This window comes from Mauremys reevesii, linkage group 2 (genome assembly GCF_016161935.1).
Source record: "Mauremys reevesii isolate NIE-2019 linkage group 2, ASM1616193v1, whole genome shotgun sequence".
Taxonomy (NCBI): Eukaryota; Metazoa; Chordata; order Testudines; family Geoemydidae; genus Mauremys; species Mauremys reevesii.
Genome location: NC_052624.1, coordinates 204,073,022 through 204,096,935, shown reverse-complemented (window position 1 = coordinate 204,096,935; position 23,914 = coordinate 204,073,022). Strand labels below are relative to the sequence as shown.

Genomic DNA, 23,914 nt, shown 5'->3' with positions numbered 1-23,914 from the left:
CACTTTCAGATGACATTGTAAATAAGAAGCAGGCAGCAGTATCTCCCATAAATGTAAACAAAAACTTATTTCTCTTAGCAATTGGCTGAACAAGAAGTAGGACTGAGTGGACTTTTAGGCTCTGAACTTACAAAATGTAGATTTTTTTGTTACAAAACTGCACTCAAAAATTTGGGCCAGCTTCATGCGCGGAGGAGAAAAGGGGACCTCGGGCCAGCCCTGCAGGCAGGACGTAGAGAGGCTGGGGGGTGGGGGCAGTGTGTGACTTGGATGGTGGAGGTCCTTAGGCCAGCCCCGTGTGACATCTCATTTTCCCTTTTGGAAAATATGGTCATCCTAGCTAAGTCAGGTTTTAGTGCATCTTTTTTTTAATCAAATGAAAATAAAACATAACACCAGCCAAAAAGAACAAACGCAAAATAATCTGTCAGTACTTACAGCCTCTGAACCAAAATGGGTTTCTTAACACTTAGCCACTTCTTGTTCTCAGAACAATTCCTTCTGCAGTGTCCACAACTGGAGTCAGTATTTTCTTCTGCTAGTCTTTTTCATTTACCCTGACTGAGTGGGCATGTGTTACGTCAGCTGGCTACTTCATTCTAGATGTCCATGTGACGTTATTGATATAAATTGGGACCATATAGAACATGGGTTGCAACCAAGGTCCTGCAGTGGCACCAAATCTTAGATAAAGGGGGTCATCTAAGGTGTCTAAGACCAGATTATGGGTTGCTGGTTATAATTATGCTGTCTATATGTCTGTATCATTTGTAGTTAAAGTTATAAGTATTGGCTCTGTAATGTCTATAGTTTGTATTCTGCTCTGCCTCTGGGAAGTGTCCCAGACAAGCTGATGTTAGCCCGGCATAGCTGGATTGATGGCCCATTAAAGGGCCATCGGCTACACAATTGACCCATGGAGAGAAGGCAGACACGCCTTGTGACTCAGCAAAGTATGCAGGGACTGGCCCATGTGACTCTAGGCTCCATTTTGCTGTAAATTTCCACAGTGAAGACAAAGGGATTCTTACACCTGGAAAAGTCTATATAAGGCCAATGCCTCATCTCCATCTTGTCTTCAATCCTGCTTCTGACCTCTGGAGGGACTTTGCTACAAACTGAAGCTCTACACCAGGGACTGAGGACCCATCCCAGCGGGGGATGCATTCCAGAGACTTAAATTGAACCTGCAGTTTATTCCATCACTGCTGCAAGCCTGAACTAAGAACTTTGCCATTACTGTATGTAATTGATTCAATTTAACCAATTCTACCTCTCTTCTCTACCTTTTTCCCTTTGTAAATAAACCTTTAGATTTTAGATTCTAAAGGATTGGCAACAGCGTGATTTGTGGGTAAGATCTGATGTGTATATTGACCTGGGTCTGGGGCTTGGTCCTTTGGGATTGAGAGAACCTTTTTCTTTTATTGGGGTGTTGGTTTTCATAACCATTTATCCCCAGGACGAGTGCACTGGTGGTGATACTGGGAGACTGGAGTGTCTAAGGAAATTGCTTGTGTAACTTGTGGTTAGCCAGTGGGGTGAGACCAAAGTCCTTTTTGTCTGGCTGGTTTGGTTTGCCTTAGAGGTGGAAAAACCCCAGCCTAGGGCTGTGACTGCCCTGTTTGAGCAATTGGTCCTGATTTGGCACTCTCAGTTGGGTCCCGCCAGAACAGCTCCGTCACAGTCCACAACAAGCAACGAGCCAGTATCCTCCTTGGTTTGTTTAGATGTCTTCTGTTCCTCCTTTAGGACTGACCTTCGGAGATTATGATGATGTATGACCTTAGTGCAGCTGGTAGAGCTGTTACATTGTCCGCAAGTCAACCACTTGTAGTGGGGATAACAATTTGTCATTCTCACAGAATTCCTTCTGCTCTAGTTTCCTTGCGTACACATCTTTGTGACTATTTAGGGTTAGTTGTCTTTGGTTCAAGAAGTGTGTTGGATACTGGCACCAAGATTTTTGTCCTTCAGCCCATGAGTCTCTGAATTGGCAGTTTTGCATTGGTTATATGCATTTGACCACGTAACAAAGGATCATTTCCACCTCTTGAAATAATTCTCGGTGGTGTTGGTGAAGATTTTGGCAACTGGATGGACAGGTCTCTTCTTGCTGGTTATTTGATATTTATCGGAAGATGTCAGCAAACATCAATTTCACTGTATATACACAAACTGACAAAAATGTATCACTAAAAATCTAAATATATAGGTAGACAAAGTAAGAAAAATGCTGCTTTAGAACTTACTAATGTCAAAATCCTGTGATTTAGACTTTGGAATTAGGCTTGTTACAAATGGACTAGTGAATGAATAGTAAGAACAGGTCTAATTTTTTTATTTTAAGGATATTTACTTTGTATATTTTGACATGTGATGTTGATAATTTGTGTTAATGGTTTGTAAGGCTTCAACTTTTTGAATCTCAGTACCTATTGTAATTAAATCGTCATCTGACCCCCATAATTTTCCATAACTGTGAACATTTAAATTGATAAAAACTGAAAACAGTGCTTACAAATAAAATATTATCGGTCAAAAATATAAAAAATAATTGAATTCTGCCAAAACTAGTTATTTCCCACTTTTGTACTGTTTATTCTATCAGTTCCTCAAAACCTTGCATGCTACACATGAAAAAGAGCTGCACAAGTAATTTAGTTCCAGAGAAATCTATTCTGCATTGGTAGGCATGCATAGACACAATCCCAGAATACCTAACAGCATAAGGAGAACACAGTCTCTTTATCACAAAAGATATTCATGTTACATGACTCACTACATTTTAAACCTGACACAATTAATGACGTTAACAATGAGAAGATGTTTTCCAGATTTATTGTCTGTAACTAGACACACTTTTTAGATTAGTTCAATTAAAAGAACTCTTGTAGTTAACATTATAATTTTTCACATAGAGTAATTAGATCAGTGACTAGGACAGGTAGCACTTAGTAAGTTATAGAACAAAGTTTTAAAAATGTGGAACCTGCTTTTGTTATATTAAGAATGATATTGAGTTTAAAGTTACAATCCAAGAAAGAAATATATGCAGCAGACGTGAGAAACATGGCATGTGAATCTTCTTCACTATTTATAGTCACAGACAAAAAATGGAGAGGAAAAATTTGATCATCCGATATATGTTTTATTTTCTATTAGATGGCTCAAATTTGAACCCATCTGTCCACCATTTGTCACCTAATGGCAGCTCTTTGAAGCTTAGCCATTGTTACTGTATTTGTACTTGCAATGAGATTCCCTTAGCTAAAGCATCACTTTAGCTCTAGTCAGATGCCAAAATAACAAAAGTTATTTTGCAGAGACTGAAATGAATTGTTCACAAGCCTATTTTCACATTCTGTGGTTTGCTTAATTAAAGCTTCATGTTGGCTAATTTCTTGGAGAAGTTAAAATTCCTGAATAATGTTCCAGCTTTAGCTGGATTTCTGTGGAAGCTCACTACAGCTGGTCTATATTAGGGAAGATTGCCAAGATTTTGGGACCAAAGACATATATTATTCCTTAAGATTTATGCCACTGTTTTCTTTATAATTATCAATGTTTTGTGTAATGAAACATGAGCTGTCACCAAACCTAGGACAGAAAAACTGGAAATTACTTTTTGTACATCTACTTTTGCAGATTTTCAAAATCCATTAAAATAAATGAAATGTTTCCAGTTTAGATCAAATTTCACTACTTTTGCCTGTGGAAAAAATAGCATGATTATTAATTCTACTACAATATTTTTACATTGTATAGAGGTTTGAAAATTTCTCTTAAGATCATGAATGAGATTTGTTTGTGGCTTCATTCAGGTCTAAGAATGATCATAAAAGGCTGAATCCTCAGCTGCACCCAATAAGCAAAGAGCTGTTTGTGGTTCCCAATACTGGGGCTGATTCTCTGCCATCCTATACACCCGCTCTAAGCTACTCTAGTTTGCAATGGCCGTCTTGGGTCTTGTCTGCACTCAGGAGCTTTGTTTGCATTGAGATGATGTGCACTAGTTGGTGCATAATACATAAGCTGCACTAATAGCATGCAAACAGGGCAGCTGTGCCTTCTATCATTTTGTATCATTGTGTACACATGGCAAGGCCTTGGTGCACACTATGCATATGGCATATCAGCTGGGTATCCCATGATCCTTTGATTTACTGTTGAGCTGTGTGCATTCTGGGACTTTTCTTGCTGTGCATTGTGGGATGCACAGTAGAAGCCAGGTGGAAGTCAGTGGAATTCTAGGACTTAGTGGTCAAACTCCAAAAATCCCATGATTCCACTCTCTCTGCCTCATGCTTGCTTTCTTTCTGGGTGGACAAACATCACTTTTGAATTGCTGTTGACAGGCATGGATGCAAGAAAGCTCTGCATCGCAATGCTGGCAGGTGTGAACAAGCAGAAGTTCTTTGCACTTTACATGAGCTTTGGGCAAATTTGGTTTTGGAAGCCAACTGACCCACCACTGAGTAAATGATGTGACTACCACAGAGACTCCTACAACAGAAAGGGGGAGGATTTCTCTTTCCTGCTCCAATGCCTGGTTGACCACAATGGCAGGTGTGGCAGAGTTCTGTCCTTGACTCAGTTTGTCCTGTGTTTCCTGGCAGATTTTGCTAGCCTCAGAGGCTCACTGTGACCCTCCATGTAGCCCTTCTCTCTCTCTAGAGGCAAGGGTCACAGCTTACTGAGCCATTTTCATCATAAGCCAACAAGGGAGGTGAGGAGAAGCAACCCTCCCTCGCACAGTCTCTGTTGTTTCCCACTCTCAATGATTAATCAGGGAGGGGAGGGAGAAGCCCGGGCCCACCCTCTACTCTAGGCTCCAGCTCAGGGTTCCTAAAATTAGCAGCTATGGTAGCTGACTTTTTGGAAATAGGATGTGTGCAATTCGCTGGGCCACTTCCCCACAGCAGCCCCCCACTCAATATCTCCTTCACTGTTACCTCAGGGCCTCCTTCCTTGCACCTAATATGGATTTGTACTGCTTTATTCCTATAGCAGATCAGCTCCCTTCTGTAACTCCTAACACCCACACCTCACTGACTAACTGGGAGGCTTTTAACTAGTTCCAGCCAGGCCTTGATTGTCTTCAGGTGTCCCAATCAATCTAGCTAGCTCCACTGCCTTCTAGAAGGATCTTAATTGGCCCCAGGTGTCTTGATTAACCTGGAGCAACTGCCATTTGGTTACCATGGTACCAGGGATTTGTTTAGCCTGGGGCTAACATACCTGTTCCTCACTACCTTACTGTAGCCATCGGGCCTTGCCCCATCACACAGGTTTATAAACACACATGTAGGGAGGTCTGGAAAGGCCCACAATGCTAGGATCTTTCAGAACACACACCTGTTTATCTCAGTGAATAATGGAAAGCTTGCCCCCCAGGATCACCTAGCTAATTCTAGGAGACCTAGATTCCCTGGCTAATGAATTTACAGGTCAATTGGACAGAAGAAATTAAATGTTTAGCTATCGCCTCAATAGTTGCAGAGTCAGCCTCGTGTAGTGGTGCTGGAATGCTCTGGAATGAAGCTCTTTTTGAGAGCTGGAATGGTGTTCTGGTACTTCTGACAGGGGCGCGATGAATAGGAAGGGTAAGGGGCACAGGCCTCCCCCATTGGCTGGCTCTGAATCGGGATTGCTGCCTCCAACGTCACCCTCTGGGTTCTAAATTCCAAAGAGATCTGAGCTGTTCAGGGAGATCACTTCACTGTCTTCCTCATTGTCCTTCTCCCACAATGAGTCTTGCTGCTGCTCTTGCTTGTCCTGCACAGCTCACGTCTCCACAATAGTGATGGGTTCTGTAGTGGCTATAAATCCTGCCCAGCTCCTCAAAAAAGGGACAGGTCAAATGGCCAGCACCAGATTTTCTTCTTTCATCCCTGGGGTCTTTGTATATTTGCCTGAGCTGTTCAGTTTTATAAGGCATTAAGAAGCATCCGAGGTGAGACCCTTTTAGCAATCGGACTCCACAAACTGTTTCTGATTTTGGTGGCTGGCTGCAAGAGCTGCCCGCACTGTTACTTCTCCCCAGCTAGTGAGGAGATCAAGGACCTTACCACAGCTCCAGGCAACTCCCTTGAGGCCTGTTGTCAGGCTTCTGGAGTGATATTGCAGTAATGCTGATAAATTTAAATCTAGGAGTAGATGACCCAATCCTGGACCTGTGCTAGTTTTTAAAGGTTGGGGGGGGGAGACATCCAGTCAGATAGACCCAGAACAGTGGAGGGCACACAGGTGAACACACAGGTCAGCTACAGACACCCACAAAGCAGTGTGGAGTAGCAGTTGGCGCACATGAACAATAGGCCACACTAACTCAATACACATCAAATGTAGTATACTTTGAAACAGGATTCCAGAATTTGCACCGAAGCGGGAGCTAGCACACTTTAAGGGTTAGTGTCACAGGTTCACGAGCTTTTTCAAGTTTCAAGCTTTGTTAAGTATCACACAGCTGTATTGATAACTAAGGCTGCTAAAAGGCAACAACGAGTCCTGTGGCACCTTAAAGACTAACAGATGTATTGGAGCATAAGCTTTCGTGGGTCAGGTCATTCTTGGCCAGCTTGGGGGGGGCTCATCTGGGCCCCAGGCAAGGAAGTTCTGAGGGAGCTCAGCCCAGGCAGGCCCCTCTGCTCCCACTCTGATCTCCCACCGACCCCAGCTGTGACACTGGCTCAGCCCAGGCAAGGCAAATAGCCCCCGCCCAGCAGGCCGGTGAGTGTAGCTGGGGGGCAGGCAGGGTGTGGGGAGTGGGTCTCTAGGGGTGGCGATGGGCAGTGGGGGTCTGTGTGGGGCACTCCTGGGCCCCAGGGAGCATGAAAACAGCCCAGGTCCCCCTCCTGCAGCGTTCTTTGCTTCCCTGTAGAAAGTGAAGGAGAAACAGGGGTGTGTGATTGGGAATGTTCATGGCATAGTTTGGGGGCATTGCCCCCCCATAGAGGCGAGGGGTGGGGGCCACATGGGGTGCAAGGTCACATGCCACTTCCCCCCCCCCCCATTTCTGTGAATGCAGAGTTGCTGCGCAGCCCCGCTGAAAAAAGGAGGTGAAGCTCAGCTCACTGGACTTCGCAGCTGGATACCACCTTCTGGGTTGAGCTCCCTTCTGTGTGCTGGGAGCCATCCTTCATTTTGTACAACAGTGAGTTGTGGGGCGGGATGGGGCAGGGCAGGGGAAAAGAGGCAGTGGGGAAAGAAGGTGTCAAAGTTAGACTCAGGACTGACAGTTTGTCAGACCACTCTGTTTTATTAGCACAGCGCTCTGCTAATAACACCCAGACAATGTGTGCACCATGCAAGACACAAACTATCTTATTTATATAAATAAAAGGGCGAGAACTTAACAAGATAACAAAGGAAGCAGAATCAGATAAGTTTACCTGGGCTAGGCATGCATCTTATTTCCTTACTAACTATTACCGATCTTCTGTTAATGTTTCGCCATTAGCACCATTGTTTATGCCTAATGTTTCTTTTCCTGGCACCTGTATTTCAACATTTCTGATTTCTGCTTAAAGGTACATACAACATTTCTTTAATCCATTCTTATTTTTACAATATAATTCATTCTCCTTTCACAAAGGGGGTGGGATAAGGAGGAGATGGACCAGTGGGAAAGAGGCATGGGATTGGGAAGAGAAGAGGATAGGGGAAGCGGGGGCAGGGGGAAAGAGGCAGTTTGGGAAGGAAGGGGGTGGGATAAGGAGGAGATGGAGCAGTGGGAAAGAGGCATGGGATTGGGAAGAGAAGAGGATAGGGGAAGCGGGGGCAGGGGGAAAGAGGCAGTTTGGGAAGGAAGGGGGTGGGATGGGGAGGAGATGGAGTGGTGGGGAAGGGGCATGGGATAGGGAAGAAAAGGGGATGGGGAAGTGGGAGCCCAGCATGCAGATCCCCTTGGCAGCAGCTGGGGCTCCCCTGTTAAGCAGGCCCATCAAACCCTCACTCCGACAAGCCCCACCTCCCCTGCATCTGTACCAACCCGATGAGCCCCCCAGACACCCTTCCCACTGACCCCCAACCACCTACACCTAGACCCCCAACCAAATGAACCCCACCTTCCCTGCACCCAGCCCTCCCTCCCCCGCTGAGTTCCAACCACTTTCACTTGGTCCCCCCTGCAGACTCCCATTGCCCCTGCACCTGGAATCTCCCTGTACATCCAGATCCCCCACTGAGCTGCCTGCACCCAGACTGCCCCACACAGAACCCTCTTACCCCCGCCCGCCTGGGCTCACCCAACCAATCGCTGCCTCCCCAGCGCTACACTTGACCTTTGTTGATTTACGTCAGTCATAGTGCTCTTCCACCGCTGCGCTCCAGCTTGGTTGGCGCTCTCTGTGCCTGCCACATAAGGGCCAGGCCGGGGGGGTTGGATATGGGCCAGAGGGTCTCGGGGGCAGTCAGAGAACAGGAAACGGGATAAGGCGTGGGAGTCCCAGGGGGCCTTTCAGGGGTGGGGGTGTAGCTAGGGGTTGGGGCAGTCAGGGGACAGGGGGGTTGGATAGTTGGTGGGGTCCTGGGTGTGATTGGGGTGGGGGTCTCTGGAGGGGGGAAGTCAGGGGACAAGGAGCAGGTGGGGTTGGATGGGTCAGGGGTTCCAGGGGGGCCTGTCAGGGGGCAGGGGTGTGGAGAGGGGTCGTGGCAGTCAGGGGACAGAGAGCAGGGGGGATTGAATCAGTCGGAGGTTGGGGGGGCTGTCAGGGCAGGGGTGTGGAGGGGGTCAGGGCAGGCAGGAAACAGGGAGAATTGGATGGGTCGGGAGTTCTGGGGGTCCTGTCAGGGGGTGGGAAGCAGTTGGATAGGTGTGGGAGTCCCAGGGGTCTGTCTGGGGGCGGGGGTGTGGATAAGGATCAGGGCAGTCAGGGGACAGGTAGGGGGTAGGGTCCTAGGAGGCAGTTACAGTGGGGAGGTGTCTCAGGACGGGGCTGTCAGGGGGCAAGGAGCAGGGGGGGTTGGGAGTTCTGAGGAAGGCAGTCAGGGGGCGGGAAGTGGGAGGGAGTGGATGGGGGCGGGGTGGGGCTAGGGCAGGGCTCCCTGGGTGTGCAGCCTAATGCAACCTTTCAGAAGTGGAGTCCCGAGTCTTCATTTATTCACTCTAATTTAAGGTTTCACGTGCCAGTAATACATTTTAACATTTTTAGAAGGTCTCTTTCTATAAGTCTATAATATATAACTAAACTATTGTTGTCTGTAAAGTAACTAAGGTTTTTAAATGTTTAAGAAACTTCACTTAAAATTAAATTAAAATGCAGAGCCCCACGGATTGGTGGCCAGGACCTGGGCAGTGTGAGTGCCGCTGAAAATCAGCTTGCGTGCCGCCTTCGGCATGCGTGTCATAGGTTGCCTACTCTTGCCCTAATGAAATGTGCTGCACATGCCTATGGCTGGGTAGGGTGACCAGACGTCCCGATTTTATCAGGACTGTCCCGATATTTGCTTGTTTGTCCCGCGTCCTGACCAATGTTAGGTCGGGACACTGGACAAACAAGCAAAGGCTCCGGAGCCCAGAAGGGCTCGCGCCCTCCCCCGCCCTGACTCTGCCCCCTCCTTCCCCCATTGGCTCCCTCCCCAAATCCCCGCCTCTTGCCAAGCATGCCATGCCCAGGAGACGCAGTGGAGTGCGGGGCCGGGCCGGGGTGAGTGTGAGTCTAGCCTGGCCCCGAGCAGGCAGGACTCGGTACCTGAAGGGAGAGTAGGGGGGCGGCCCGCGGGGCCAGGCGGCGGCTGTTCTCCCCACCTGGGCAGCAGGACTCAGGAGCAGCCGCTGCTGCAGCTCGCACTGCCACGGGGGGAGGAAGCGGCCAAGCACGTGGCGCTCAGGGGCTGCGGCTTTGGCGCCCGGGCCAGAACCCCCCAAGCCCGGGCCTGCTGCAGGGACCCAGCAGCGCGCACGCTGCGCCCAGCCCCTGGCCAGTCGTGTCTGGGCTGGCTGCCCGGCTGGTGCAATCCCGCAGCGGAGGCATCGGCAGCCCAGCCCCATTCCTTCTCCTGCGGGACCCAAGCGGGATGGGGGGGCTGGGGCCTGCTGCCCCCACTCCGGGGCCGCCCGCGGGATTGCACCAGCTGGGCAGCCAGCCCAGACGCGACTGGCCAGGGGCTGGGTGCGCGCTGGGTCCCCGCAGCAGGCCCGGGCTCGGGGGGTTAATGGGTGCTAGAGCCGCAGCCGCCAAGCTTGGCCAGTGGCCGCTTCCTCCCCCCGTGGCAGTGGGAGCTGCAGCAGCGGCTGCTCCCAAGTCCCGCTGCCCAGGTGGGGAGAACAACCGCCACCTGGCCCTGCAGGCCGCCCCCTACTCTCCCTCCAGGTACCGCGCCCGAGTCCTGCCTGCTTGGGGCCAGGCCAGACTCACACTCACCCCAGCCCCGCACTCCCCTGAGTCTCCCGGGCCTCCCTCCAGCGCTTGCGGAGGGAGGAGGAATCGGGGGTGGGGGATTTTTTTTTTTTTGCTCTGCTGCCATTTTTTCCCCTCTGTCCCTGTCCCCCCCTCCCCCATGTCCCGATATTTGACCTGGGTGATCTGGTCACCCTATGGCTGGGGCACTCTCAGGCCACCACACCCCCCCACGTGGAAGGGGACTCAGGGCTGGGGTTTGGGGCATGGGAGCGGGTGAGGGCTCTGAGTGGCTCTTACCTCGGGGGGCTCCCCACAAGTGGTGACATGTCCCTTCTTCGGCTACTAGGCAGAGGCACAGCAAGATGGCTCTATGCACTGCTTCTGCCCATAGACACCACCCCCACAGCTCCAAATGGCCGTGGCTCCTGGCCAATTGGAGCTGTAGAGCTGGCAGTTGGGGCAGAGACAGTGCGCAGAGCTGCCTGGCTGTGCCTTCACCTAGAAGCTGAGGGAGGGACATGCTGCCGCTTCCAGGGAGCCTGCCAGCCCCACCACCCCCTGCAGCACCAGCGGGGTCCCAGGCTGCACACTGCCACCCATCCTCCCTCCACAGCATCAGCGGGGATCCTGGGCTGCTCCCCACAGAGCACCCATGGCACACACCCCCGGACCAACCCCCTCCAAGCACCCACAGCATCCCCGGGCCACCCAAAGATTTAGTCAGGGTTATATAGTACAAGTCATGGACAGGTCATGGGCCGTGAATTTTTGTTTACTTTTACTAAAAATACCCATGACTAAAATGTAGGCTTAGTGATAACCATTGAAACAGAATTCTCAGACAACTATCTGCCACAATTAGAGATAGTAAAACTGCATGTCTCAAATTTCTGGGACCAGAAAGTAGGGAACTATCAACATTGAAGAAGAGTGAAGAAGGCTATTGTAGTAAGATGGACATTATACTGTCTGAAAATTGTCCAACAGTTACTATTTGATAGACATATAAACATAATGACAAATGACTGTTTTTACAGCAATAATGTACTTAATCTCCCGAAGAGTCCAGGTTTGTTCTATATCCCATCCCTCAAACCCATCTTAACCTGTCGGACTTCTATAGGCCACATCCTTGTTATCCTTTCCTTTACAGACCAGAGCAGGATTTAGCCCAATATGAGTTTAGGTTTAATCAAACAATGTCAATTCTGCCAATTCGTATACCTAGATACATAGTCTCGCTTGTCGTTTTTAAACCAAAGTGAAGAGCTCCCCCTGCTGGTTATGACTGATATAAATTACATAGAACTACTGGAAAACTATTTGCTGACAGTTAACAATGGCAGGATAAATTATGTGTAGGGTTCTGTGTCTGTCAGGGAGGTCGTGGAAGTCATGGATTCCAAGACTTTCCGTGACCTCCATGACTTCTTCAGGGGCCAGTGTGGCTGACCTCAGGGCTGCCCAAGCAGCTGGCTCCGGGGCCAGCTGCACAGGTAGCCCCCAGGATAGCCACACCAGCCACTGCTGGAGTGGCCCTGGGAACAGCCACACCAGCTGCTGCTCTGGTGGCCCCAGGCAGCAGTCCCAGGGCAGCCTGAGTAGTTGCGGTCCACCGGCCCCTAGGCAGCCAGCCAGAGTAGCCACGATCCACTGGGAGGCTGGCTGGAGCAGCCGCAGTCTGCTGGCCCTAGCAGTGGTCCCCAGCTGGGAAGCTGGAGGAGCCGTAGTCTGTAGCCCAGGCAGTGGTCCGGCCAGAGTAGACATGGCCCGTGGCCCCAGGGAGCGGTCCCTGGCCAGCCAGCCGGCCGGCCGGCGCACCTGTGGTCTGCTGGCCCAGGCGGTCACTGGCCAGCTGAAGCAGCCACAGTCCACTGGCCCAGGGAAGTTGTCCCCAGGCATAGCAGCCATGGTCTGCTGGCCCCAGCAGTGGGCTCTGGCCAGAGCAGCTGCAGTCTGCCCCAGGTGTCACTGGCCCCAGGTGTCACTCCCCAGCAGCGCCCCCCACCCAGGTTCCCCTATCAGTGCTCCCCCCCAACCTTCCTCTAGCAGTTCCCCCCCCCCTCAAGATTTAATCACAGGTATTTTTAGTATAAGTCATGGACAGGTCAGGGGCCATGAATTTTTGTTTATTGCCCCTGACCTATCCATGACTTTTACTAATAATACCGTGACTAAATTGTAGCCTTAATTATGTATGCAGAGCTCATTTCCTTTAGAACTTTACACATTTTCTGTGCCTCTTATAATGATCTGCATGAACCTCAACCAGATGAAAAAACATGCCTAACAATGCATTTAGGTCAAAACTCAAGGCCTGAAACATGCTAAAATTAAAATTCTGCTCCATCCCTTCTAGATCTTCCAGCAACCCTGACAGTAGTAGAACTGGTGGCCTAAGGGAATGGGGAGTAAAATCTTAGGACTTCTGCACAAGGGTTCCATACACCATGTGCATTATAGAGCACAGAAGGAATCCCTGTGTCCCAGCATGCATGGAATGGATAGAGAAGGTCCAGATACACTGTAAGTATGTTTGCTACTACGTGGAAACAACATTCTTCCCCCAGGGAGAAGAGATGCAGGGACCACAAAGGCTACAATGCATCTTCAGGGCTTCAGTAGTGGCCACAAGGCAGCAAGGATGGAGGAAATATTCCTTTTACTGGCTTGGTTATTTGGGTTGTATGCTAGGACCAGGTTTTGCCCTTAAATGAATGTGAAAATCTAACTTTAGTGAACTGTAACTGTGTGAAGCAACAGAAAACATACACACTCACAAGCTTAAAAAGAAATGATACAGTACTGTCCATACTAAAAAATGTGAGTTGATCATAATTAGAAAAACTACAACATAGTGTCCTGTGTATATATTAGTTTGGAGGAAACAAGGAAGGTAAATATAGGGACTGGAATAATGCAACATAGCATAACCAAGGGAGGCAATATATTAAAGTAATTTTTGTTTTCAAGTTATTTGCAGTTCTGCAATGTCAGTTTCAGCAGGGTACAACCCTAACGTACGCATGGTTTTCCAGCCAACATGCCCAACCCACAAAAGTTCTCTGTTTTCAAGTTTCAGACACTTTGGTTGTAGTTCCTTCTTGCATATGCCATATACCACTGCATTGTCTGTAACACTGGTATTGAACTGTTTTTTTAAACACATGTATTGAAGTTACCATGCATTTTCAATATGCTTTTTTTAATTAAGACATTCTCATTCAGGAGAGAGAACTAACCTGGGGCTCCCTATTCCCCTCTGCTAGGAAGTGTATAGGGAAGCGAAAAGAGGCACGCTGGGAAGATGGGGAGCAGCAACTCTATGGACCTTGTACAGTCAGATCTGTGCGGATGGAATGTCTGTATATTCATTTTACTGCTGGAATGCCTTAGCGATGACAGGGCCAGATTGTACCCTCGGTTAAATGAGTGCCAGTTATTGATTTCAGTTGCACCATATGAGTGATAGTAGAATTTGGACCAGTCACTGTACTTTAGAAGAGATAAGTGTGTTTACCAGTGGGGTTTGTAACAGCTCAGAGCAAAATCCACCCTTCCTGCCTGTAAGCAGTTTCTACAACATAGCCAAAAAAGCCACATGATGGGTTATTTCTTTTCAGAATTTGATGACTAGTGTAGCAATATCCTGATTAATTGTACATACTGTTTAAATAAACTAAATACCCTACAAGACTGTGTGCAACCCAACTCTTTATATGTTGCTGTATTTTGCTGCAAATGTTATTAAATTCTTATTTTTAAAAATGGTTAAATAGTCTGGTAATTGTTTTCTGTTTACTTATGAACCAAAAAAAGAGCTAAAACTTTGAATACATGGGTAAATGTGACCGCAGAGATGCTAAGGGTTCAGGGCCGCCCAGAGGGGGGGCAAGAGGGGCAATTTGCCCCAGGCCCTGGCCCCCACGAGAGTTTTTTGGGGGCCCTGGAGCGGGTCCTTCACTTGCTCCGGGGGACCCGGAAAACTCTTGCGGGGCCTGGGCCCCCGGAGCTTCTTCGCTCCTGGTCTTCGCCGGCTGGGGGTCCGTCCGCTCCGGGGCGGAAGGACCCCCTGCCGGCGAATTACCGCCGAAGTGGGACCCGCCGCCAAAGTTCAGCTCGGTCTTCGGCGGTAATTCGGCGGCAGGGGGCCCTTCCATTCCGGGACCCGCCGCTGAAGTGCCCTGAAGACCCGCGGCGGGGGCCCCCCGCCGCCGAATTACCACCAAAGAATGGGCTGAACTTCAGCGGCGGGTCCCGCTTCGGCGGTAATTCGGCAGCGGGGGGCCCCCGCCGCAGGTCTTCGGGGCACTTCGGTGGCGGGTCCCGGAACAGAAGGGCCCCCTGCTGCCGAAGACCCCAGGCCCCTGGAATCCTCTGGGCAGCCCTGCAAGGGTTGGCTGTCCTTAAGTATAAGATTTACAGCCCCAAAGAGTGAGATTCAAGGCTAGAGTGAGACTTTCCAGGGGGTGTGTTAGAGCATTTCTTAAGACAGAGATTCTCATCTTTGGCGACATCCAATAGTCCAGGTTTTTAATCCAACCAGCACTTAGTCATTTGTTTTAAAATGTACACTGCTTAATATTGCATATGAAACACTTAAATGTCCTAATTCATACTAAACTCTAGGCCACATGAAAATTCCATATGCAATGTAAACCAGTGGATTTTAATAAAAACAATTATTTGCTGGTTGGAACAAAAACCTGGATGACTGGAGATCTCTGAGGACCAGAGTTAATAACCTGTGGCTTAGGTACACAGTCAGTGGACAGAACAAGAGAAATATTAAAAAATAAACTGTTTCATATAAACCTAACAAACAACTGTTTTATCAATACAACAATATGTTTATTTTGTCATAGTGATCATCCCTTTGAAAAACACTTTACAGTACAAATATAATTTGGTTAGAACATAAGAACAGCCAGACCAGGTCAGACCAAAGGTCCATCTAGCCCAGTATCCTGTCTTCCGACAGTGGCCAATGCCAGGTGCCCCAGAGGGAGTGAACCTAACAGGCAATGATCAAGTGATCTCTCTCCTGCCATCCATCTCCATCCTCTGACAAACAGAGGCGAGGGACACCGTTCCTTACCCATCCTGGCTAATAGCCATTAATGGACTTAACCACCATGAATTTATCCAGTTCTCTTTTAAACGCTGTTATAGTCCTAGCCTTCACAACCTCCTCAGTTAAGGAGTTCCACAAGTTGACTGTGTGCTGCATCAAGACAGGGACGGCTCCAGGCCCCAGCACGCCAAGCGCGTGCTTGGGGCGGCAAGCTGCAGGGGGTGCTCTGCCGGCGCCACAAGGGCGGCAGGCAGGCTGCCTTCGGCAGCTTGCCTGCGGAGGGTCCGCTGGTCCCGCGGCTTCGGTGGACCTCCCACAGGCGTGCCTGCGGAGGGTCCGCTGGTCCCGCAGCAGGCAAACCGCCAGAGGCAGCCTGCCTGCCGTGCTTGGGGTGGCAAAATCCCTAGAGCCGCCCCTGCGTGAAGAAGAACTTCCTTGTATTTGTTTTAAACCTGCTGCCTATTAATTTCATTTGGTGACCCCTAGTTCTTGTATTATGGGAATAAGTAAGTAACTTTTCCTTATCCACTTTCTCCACACCACCTATGATTTTATATACTTCTATCATATCTCCCCATAGGCCTTGACTACACTTGCAAATTTGCAGCGCTGCAGCAGGGTGTGAAAACACACCCTCTCCAGCACTGCAAATTGCGGTGCTGCAAAGCGCCAGTGTGGTCAAAGCCCCAGCGCTGGGAGCGCGGCTCCCAGCGCTGTACGTTATTCCCCACAGGGAGGTGGAATACGGACAGCGTTGGGAGAGCTCTCTCCCAGCGCTGGCGCTTTGACTACACTTAGCGCTTCAAAGCGCTGCCGCGGCAGCACTTTGAAGTGCAAGTGAAGCCAAAGCCTTAGTCTCCTCTTTCCCAAGTTGAAGAGTCCTAGCCTCTTTAATCTCTCCTCCTTGTATACTATTGCTCATATTACATTTTCAGCAAACTAAAATAAAGTAATCAGATTCCAAAATAAAAGTTAAATAATTAAAAACACATCCTAGCAATACATGAAATGAATGCAAAAATAAAGTAATTAAATTAATTTGAAGCTAATAAATCACAGATAAAGGATTCAGATTCTTTGTTTCTTTTAATATCTAATTTGGTTTCACATTTCATTCATGGGCTTTGTTATATTGCCGTGTAGCCCCCTTTGTCTGTTTTATAACTTTTTTTGGTAGTTCAGGATTTGCCAGCTTCACTGGGATAATAGAGGACAGTGTCTCACCTAGTCCAAGGTTTAGTCTGAATGGGGTCTTATTCTTTCAAACAAATTGAACACTTTTTTCTCCTACATTTGAGTGGAGTAAAACTAGGACAAGCTGGGAAACCCTGGACAGCAATAAGAAATTGAGAAGACCACATTTATTTATTTAAGTCTTGAGTGCTACCAGGCCAATGAAGGGCCATGAATTTGTCCAGTGTGGTTTAAATTTTGAACTGTATTTTGCAGAACCTTCAAACTTTTGATCAAGTCTTGCTCGTTTTTTGGGCAAACACCCCCCCCCCCACATAGCTCCTTTCTCCTCTCCCAGGGTATTGAACAGGGGCCTGTAGTCTCCATGGTTACCACAGTATACAAGCTGGGAAAGTGGCTTTCCAAGCTCTATCCCCCAGTTCTGAGGCCCCAGTTGTATTTTTGTCTCTTTCAGCGCCTGACTAAAAATATTTTAAATCTTTATATATTTACTCAGAATGAGTGATATAAGCTTAGGAATGTGTGTGAGAGTGACACAGCATGCTAATGAGTGAGTGTCACACCCAATGAGTGCGACTTCACACGTATGGACCTATAGTAGCAGTTATAAGCTACAATCCTCTTAGAGAGGACATGTTCATGATAGGATGTGAAATGCTGGCCATTGACTTGAATAGGGCCAGGATTTCACCCGAAAGACATATGCCAGCAACAGATTTTCTCTGTAAATTTGGATGATTAACTTAATGCTATTGTTGGGCCATACTGTAATAGCTTTGCTGAGTAGCATCTTACTCTACATCAGTGATTCTCAACATCAGCACAGAGCTGCAGCCTATGTAACATCCTCAGGCCATACAGGTAGTGAATATATTGTGTGGATGCGGCCTACATAACACAATGGTAAATGGGTTGAGAACTACCACTCTATATAATGTGCCATTTACTTCACTGGAACTACTGACAAAGTAAGATAACACTCAATTTGAGAAGAGGTATTGCAGTGTGGCCCAAGACCATAAAGAAATAATGGTAACCTGGTGAAGATAACTTTATAATGGAGGATGCAGAAACCTGTTGAGAATATATTGCACAATAAGTACTCTTGATTGTGTAAGGCCAGGAAGCCAGATTGTTTCCCCAAACAGACCAATGCATAAGGGACTTCCATTCAAATTGCCCCCATCCTACACAAAGTGGTTGAGTCAGTTGTTTCAGCAATACTGTCTCTTCATCAATGGGGCTACTCAGATGTGTAAAGTTAAACACATGCAGATCTCTTTGCAGGATCAGGGCCCTGCTGCAGGCTGTTATGTATTCATAACAAACTTTTTCAGGTATCATTACTGCTGTGGTCTAGTTGATAGAACACTAGATCTGACTCAGGACACCTGGCTCTGCCACTAGCCTGCTGGGTAAGGTGACCAGATGTCCCATTTTAAAAGGAACAGTCACGTTTTTGAGGACTTTTTCTTATATAGGCACCTATTACCCCCATCCCCGTCCCATTTTTTCCCCACAGTTGCTATCTGGTCACCCTACTTCTGGGTGATTTTGGGCTAGATTTTCAAAAGTGTTTAGGTGCCTTAAGGTGCAGATAGGTGCCAAATGGGATTTTAAAAAATGCCTAAGCTGATTAAGCACATAACTCCCATTGAAAGCAATAGGAGTTAGGCACCTAATTTTCTTATGTGCTTTTGCCTCAGTTTCCCCATCTGTAAAATGGGAACAATGATTCTTACCTACTTCATAAAGTACCTGGAAATCTACTGATGAAAAATGATATATAAGAACTAGGTATTATTATTTATTATGGAACAGAAGGGTAGGATTTGTGCATCTATCCTACTGCCTTCTGCATTTCCTAAGGAAACCTGGGATCAAATGGGTTTGTAGACTTCCTCCCCCACTTCTCAATATGTAAGGTTGCACACCTCTTCCTTTGAGGAATTTGATGCAAAAAACCCCAAAACAAATAAAAAATTGCAGGGGGTGACTTTTTTGTACCTTTTCTCTCCTTGGGAGAGGTCTCTCTTTTTCCCCCTTTCATGCATAAAGCCTTAATGTTCTTTTAAATGACACTATATAAAATAAATTTCCTTTTCGCCCCACAAAATATTTAATATCTGAAATCACAGTTAATATGAAATATTTTTACCAAAAGGTAATTGGTAATGAGGCAAACTTCTCTGCACTAAAGTCAAGTATAGTTCAAGGAATGTGAGGTGGGAAACTGAGTCATGAGTCCACCCAGTTTAGGCTTAATCAATTTTTACCTTTATTTAGAAATTTTCAAACAGAATTGTCACTTATGGTTTCTGAATATACACTTATGCCAGATAATAAACAAACAAGTAAGGGCTCAAATTACCGAGTTCTGGGGCACTAGGAAGCCCTCCTGCACTTCATGGTGTCAGTCTCTAGCCTTTCAGTCTCATTTCTTTAGTTTTGGGTTCAATATTTATGACTTGAGCCCTGTTTGTCCACTAGATTTTATACCTTTCCATATTTATTAGCTTTCCACCAATCAACATTATTTAACGTTGCAGATACCCAATTATCCATGTACCAAATTTTCATAATTTTTTCATTCTCCATTCTGTCTTTATAAATCATTAACATAACATCAGCATTAAACTAACAACACATATTCCTTATTTTCTACCATTCAGCAATTTCCCTCATATTTTAGTAGATTAATCATTTATATAACCTTTACATTTTATTTAATAGGAACATTATGGGGGTTACCATGCCCTTAATCTCAGCATGGTATTATCCTTTTCAAACATAGCTTTTCAGGAGAATTTTTTTCAAAGCTCATCATCACCCCCATCAGGTTTGTAAATTATTTAAAGGCCTACTCAGTAATTTTACCCATGGCATTTTTAATGGGTACTTTTTATGTTAGAGCCTTAATGATCAATTGTTCCTTAACAGTAGGCTAACATCCTCCGTAGTTGATTTAACTAGAATTAATCATGTTAAAAATAAAGGTGGACATTTTGTACACAGATTACAGCCTTACTAATATGTCTTTCCATATACACATTGTTACCATTTTATCTTTAAAGTGTTCTTCCTAATTATAAAATGTTTAAAAAAAATATAATTTTGGAGATGCTAACAAATTAAAGATTTTAGAAATGGTCATAGAAGTAGGGACATACTTAAAACACCACTGAATTCAGCTTCACAGAATATTTTTGTGAGGATAGCACTTAGAATATAGTTATTTATTTTTAATTATTTTATTGATCAATAAGAGATACTGTGTTCCTCTAAATATTTCAACATTCAATTTTTGTATGACACATAGCCATTTCTCTCATGCAGTACAAACAGAAAAGTGCCAATCCTGCTTCCAGTAAAGTTAATAGAAGTTTTGCACGTGACTTTAATAGAAGTATTGGGCTCAAGAAATGAAGATGAAGAAAGAAGTCTGAAACAAGCACAAATGTGTTGGATGGTGTCAGTGTGCCTCAGTGGGTCACAGCTGAGGATGCTAGATTCAGGACAAACTGCTGAGAAATAGGGCAGACTCATGCCAAACTGATGGTTATTCTATTGTTAGATATATCAAGCCAGAAACAAAAGTAAGCTTCTGTGTCATCACACTGGTAGAAGTCTAAAATACAGGCATTGCAGCCCTTGTTTCAACCATCCAGACACTAAACTATTATAATGAATGGATATTGAAAACCAATTTAATCAAACAAAGGGTTTTTCTTATCTCAAAAGATCAGCCACATACCCAGGTCAATATATAATTCAGATCTTACTCAGTAATCATGCTGTTGCCAATCCTTTAGTATCTAATATCTAAAGGTTTATTTATAAGAGAAAAAAAGAGTTAAAATGGTTAAGGAAATTATACACACACACAGTCATTGCAAAGTTCTTCTATCAAGTTTGAAGCAGTGATGAAATAAACTGCTAGTTTGAAAAAGTCTTCTCTGGAAATTACCAAACACCTTGGGGGTCATCAGTCCTTGTTTAGAGCTTCCTTCCTCATTAGACATCCAGCAAAATGAAGCAGGAAATAAAGATGTTTCCAGGGTCTTTTATATCCTCTCCCATGTGGATGGAATTTTACTGTCCCAAACAAAGCCCCCAGAACAGTTTATGGAAAAATATAGGCACAAGAGGCTAAGGCATCTGCAGGAAGAGCCATCTGGCCAGAATGAGTTTTTTCTGTGGCCCATTGTGAGAGTTAATTGCCTTAGAAGGGTTATCAACACAAAGCTGTCTGGCTTCTAAGTAGATTTGACCAGGTAGGTGTTACCCCAGGATCAAACACATTTGAAATACTGGTTCATAGTATTCATAACTTTAGATACAAAAATGATACATGAATACAAATAGGATAACTTTTACATTGATACTTTACATGACATACTTTGTATAAGATTTGTTGCAATTGTATAAGTGGTATATTTCAACCATACAACATCACAGATGGCATGGGGAAGGGGTGGGTTTCTAGGTTCACAAGAAGGCAGGTAGTTACAAAATATGACAATTGGAATAGAGATTTCAAAATCAGAGAGAAATATCTTTCTCAAGTCTTATTGAAACACACAACAAAATGCTTCTTCATAAGACAGCTCCCTTTAAAAGTAACCTTACAATTACTCCAAAATGAAGTATTTTTCCAATGTGGGAGACATGGCAGGTCTACAGAAATCCTCAAACGCTCCCTCTGGTATACACAAAAAGGACTTGTGAGAGCTATTATCAGGTTTCACCACCAATACAATAAATAATCTTTCAACAGCACTGCTAGTGACATGGTGTATGTAAGTTTTTATGTATAAATACAATCATGTATTTTAAAACTATGGGGTCGGAACATTGAATAATTAAGCTTCTGAACAGTCCTTTGAGGTATAAAAATGTATTAGATAGATATGGGTCTGCTTCACTCACAACTGCAACCCAGCAACTGTTTAATGATAAAATAGTTCAGGACAGAAAATGAAGAATATTGTATTAAAATCGAATTGTAAAGGTAAATGGACTTTTACATCGGACTGGAGTGTGTCACAATCTGAAGGTTTCATGATAGCTGAGAAGGTATTTGTTGTTCCTTGACAGTTGGGAATGACAGCTGACATTCCATGACTCTTGCAAGACAGTTGCAGCTCTGTAACAGATGAAGATGACGTTTGGAAATAACAATTGTGGCTCTGTTGGCAGTTGCGAATGAGAGTTTCATGACAACTGTGGTTTTATGGGAGATGGAAAAGATAGTTGTGCTCTGTTGCAGCGGGGAATGACATTTAGGTGCTCATGAAATTTCACAAGTGTTTAGCATGACAAATGTGAATTGTTAAGTAAACAGGAATCAACAAACCAAATTCAACAGCCAATTAATTCAGTCTCTTTCTGCATGTGGCATTTCTGTGAGTTGATCAGAATTTCCTTGACTGTGTTTATTATTTTTTGGGTACAATTCCCAGCTCTACCACAAAGTTTCTGCATGACCATGGGCACGTCACTTAATATCCTCCGGCCACAGTTCTCTGTTGCTAAAATGTGAATAATACTTCCTTCTTTCATCCTTTGTCTCAGGGCTTAAATTCCCAATATTTATTTCCCAGCACCTCCCCACCCCATTTGGGGTTTGGGGCTTTAGCCCACAAGGGGGGGAGGTGCCAGGGCTCAGGGCTTCAGTCCCCACGTCTCTCACCAGGGCTGTAGCACTGAGCCTTGATGCCTCCCATGGGGCTGAAGCCACAAGGCACAGGCCACAGTGCTGAAGCCCTGAGCCCTAGCTTCCTTCCATGGGCTTGAAAATATTTACTCCGGCTCTGGTTGAATTTAAACCCTGCTTTGTCTGTGTTGTCCATTTAGACTGTAAACTCTCTGAGGAAGGCACTAATAGGACTTGTCTACAGGAGAAGTTATACTAGTATATTTATATCTGTATAGTTAAACTGCTATAGGTATAACCCTCCATATGGACACTCATAGGGTACATCTACCCTACCCGGCGGGTAGTGATCGATCATTGGGGATCGATTTATCGCATCTAGTGTAGACACAATAATCGATCCCTGATTGTTCTACCGTCGACTCCAGAACTCCACCACGGCAAGAGGTGGAAGTGGAGTCACTGGGGGAGCGACAGGGGTCGACTCGCCATCATCCTCACGGCCAGGACCTAGCCATAGTCTAGGACAGGGGTCGGCAACTTTTCAGAAGTGGTGTGCCAAGTCTTCATTTATTCACTCTAGTTTAAGGTTTTGTGTGCCAATAATACATTTTAACATTTTTAGAAGGTCTCTTTCTATAAGTCTATAATATATAATTAAACTATTGTTGTATGTAAAATAAATAAGGTTTTTAAAATGTTTAAGAAGCTTCATTTAAAATTAAATTAAAATGCAGAGCCCCCAGGACCTGGGCAGTGTGAGTGCCACTGAAAATCAGCTCCCATGCCGCCTTTGGCACACGTGCCATAGATTGCCTACCCCTGGTCCAGAATAAGTGGCTTTTTCTGGTTTATCTTAATTTGTTTTCAAAGCCACCTAACCTAAATCAGTAAAAGACACTCATATCAGAATAACATGCCCACACAGGGAGCTACACTAGCATAACTATTGGTTTAAATTCACACTTTACTGTCTGTATACTCCTATAACTTCTCATGTAGACAAGCCCTTTACTGCGTGCATGAACAATGCCTAATCCAATGGGGCCCCAAGCTGGACTGGTGCATCCAGGCACTACTGTAATGTAAGTAATCAGAAATGAAAAATGTCAGCTTGGTGAAATGGTTTTCACTCTGTGGATTGACACTCAATCACTATTGATTAGTTTGAGTGATCAGGCAATTCATGTGGTGTTGGGTCTGCTTCAGGCACTTCTGGCGTGAATACTTTGTGCATGAAAATGTTAAATTCCATGGACACACACTTTGAAATTAATTTCCTACCAGTGTATATGGTCATAAGAATGCCTTGGTGACACATTTGCAGAAAGAACCCCAGAATAAGGCAGAGAAGCAGCATGAGTGAAACAAATTAATGAAACTATGAGCGAGACTCCAAGAAAATACTGAGCTGTGCATGACAGTTGTGTCTCTCAGCCAGTTACCAATGGCAGATGGGGATTGGGTGTAGTTTGGGGGTCTCAGGCAGCTGGGATCGCGGGACACTCTGCAGTTGGGTGACAGCTAGGGGAGTCCCTGGCACCTGGAATCCTGGGACACTCTGCGGTTGAGTGACAGGTGTGTGTGTGGGGGGTGGTTCCATGGTAGATAGAATCCTGGGACACTCTGTGCTTGGGTGACAGG

General features: G+C 45.9%; 1 protein-coding gene across 2 annotated transcripts in view; it reads right to left on the bottom strand.

The window, feature by feature from the left end:
* The window catches only part of MYOM1 (myomesin 1), a 147,679-nt gene that overhangs the window by 119,902 nt on the left and 3,863 nt on the right, over positions 1-23,914 (bottom strand). The window contains exon 1 of one of the 2 annotated variants that reach the window (XM_039523327.1): positions 20,582-20,604. The exons of the other annotated variant lie outside the window; for it this stretch is intronic. The gene's annotated coding sequence lies outside the window, so the exon portion shown is untranslated. Of the gene's footprint in view, positions 1-20,581; positions 20,605-23,914 lie in introns of those variants that run through there. 2 annotated transcript variants of the gene reach the window in all.